The sequence below is a fragment of the Periplaneta americana genome, chromosome 3 (genome assembly GCF_040183065.1).
Source record: "Periplaneta americana isolate PAMFEO1 chromosome 3, P.americana_PAMFEO1_priV1, whole genome shotgun sequence".
Lineage (NCBI taxonomy): Eukaryota > Metazoa > Arthropoda > Insecta > Blattodea > Blattidae > Periplaneta > Periplaneta americana.
In genome coordinates, this window is record NC_091119.1 from 20,472,551 (window position 1) to 20,474,624 (window position 2,074).

General features: G+C 36.7%; 1 non-coding gene across 1 annotated transcript; it reads right to left on the reverse strand.

Annotated features, from left to right (window-relative positions):
* Positions 1–384: 384 nt before the first annotated feature.
* TRNAN-AUU (transfer RNA asparagine (anticodon AUU)) lies at positions 385–458 on the reverse strand. The gene has a single exon. It is a non-coding gene; the product is annotated as a tRNA-Asn (tRNA).
* Positions 459–2,074: the final 1,616 nt, after the last annotated feature.

Sequence of the window (2,074 nt, forward strand, 5' to 3'; positions counted from 1 at the left end):
GCCCGTACAAATGTACCACGGGCGAGGAATCCAAAACCGACAGAAAATTGGGTGATAATTCAAGTGGAATTAAAAACAAAACACAACCCTATGCGTTACTAGGTTACAGAAGCCCGTTTAAAGTTTCCTTCTGTCTCGGGTCGAATTTGTGAACTCTTAGTCAAACGTTTTCAAGAAGTTTTCTATTCTGTTTTAAAATTCCTTATAGTGCTAGAAATGAATTATTTTTAGAAATGTAGGGCAGGCTTGGCTAATTTCGTGATACTAAGGTTTTGGTGCAAAAATAAGGTTGAAATTTAAAATAACAATTAGGGTGCAAATCAAGCTTTCAGGTATAGCTAACTTCCTGTGAAGTTGATTTGAATAATTTCGAGGGAAAAATTGTTCCGGGGCCGGGTATCGAACCCGGGACCTTTGGTTAAATGTACCAACGCTCTACCAACTGAGCCGGCCCCGGAACACTTTTTCCCTCGAAATTATTCAAATCAACTTTACAGGGAGTTATACCTGAAAGCTTGATTTGCATAATACACGTCACTGTTCGTTAACAGAAAACCACAATTTAAGTCACACAGAGTTAGTGTGCACTCAATGTTGGTTGCTTGACGGTTGTCAGCCAACTTTGAGGTCTGTGGATATAGAGGGAAAAATTGGATCGGTGTCGGGTAGAGTTCCCGGGTAGCTCAGTTGGTAGAGCGTTGGTACGTTTAACAAAAGTCCCGGGTTCGATACCCGGCCCCGGAACAATTTTTCCCTCGAAATTATTCAAATGAACTTCACAGGGAGTTATACCTGAAAGCTTGATTTGCATAATATACGTCATTGTTCGTTAACAGAAAACCACAATTTAAGTCACACAGAGTTAGTGTGCACTCAATGTTGGTTGCTTGACGATTGTCAGCCCAATTTGAGGTCTGTGGATATAGAGGGAAAAATTGGATCGGTGTCGGGTAGAGTTCCCGGGTAGCTCAGTTGGTAGAGCGTTGGTAAGTTTAACCAAAGGTCCCGGGTTCGATACCAGGCCCCGGAACAATTCTTCCTTCTAAATTATTCAACAGAGTTTTCGATGTACATGGTACGTAGGAGTACATTGTTAGGTTTCAGGAAGTTACATGTCAGCATTTTTTCCTCAAATGTATGTATGTATATATTTATTTACACTGCAAGTGGGCAAACACCCGGTGACAGTGGTAACTTAATTACACACAATAAAATAGTACACAATACAATTAAAGTACACAATACAAATAATACAGAATTATTACATTAATAATAATACATAAAATAATCTAATTAATAAGTGACCCTAATTTTCTATTACAACCCACATGTGTATAGGCGCTACATAAGTTACACATTGATACTGATAACCTTTCACTTAACTCTCATCTCACTCACTGCACTGGCACTATGATACATCTCACTAACACTGTAGAACACACTATAAATTATCACTGATCGAAACTATTCACTGCCATTGTAAATCATAAATTCACTGACTCACAACGCTTACTGATACATCAGTTCAAACAAGACAAACAATTACACCTTTATTCATATTTATAAACAGGACTATATTAAACTGAACATTCATGGTCTAAGATCCTCTTACTAGCTATTTTAAAATCTATATACATATATATATATATATATATATATATATATATAATTTGAACTGGTAATAGAAATTACGGGAAAACGGCTGAACGGATTTTAATGAGTGACCCCTCATTTTCATGCCTGGCATCCAAAGTTTTTCGGAAAAGTAGTAGTTTTCACTGAAATGTCAATTTTCCTACATAATTTTCCTATTTTCCAAAATCCATCTGTCGTCAGTTTTGAGAATTAATTATATTGAATCACGGCCGACTTGATTGAATTTCAGAACAAAACAAACACTACAATAAACAATAGGCTATTACACGAAGGCCATGACCTGCAGGATTGCCGACATATTAGAGCTCAATTCAATTTGTTATTAAAAACTGATTCTGCAGTGTATAATTTTCTGAGTAGAGCTGTGTATTGGATATTCAAATCTACGAAACTTGAGGTGGTTTGATGACATTATAAC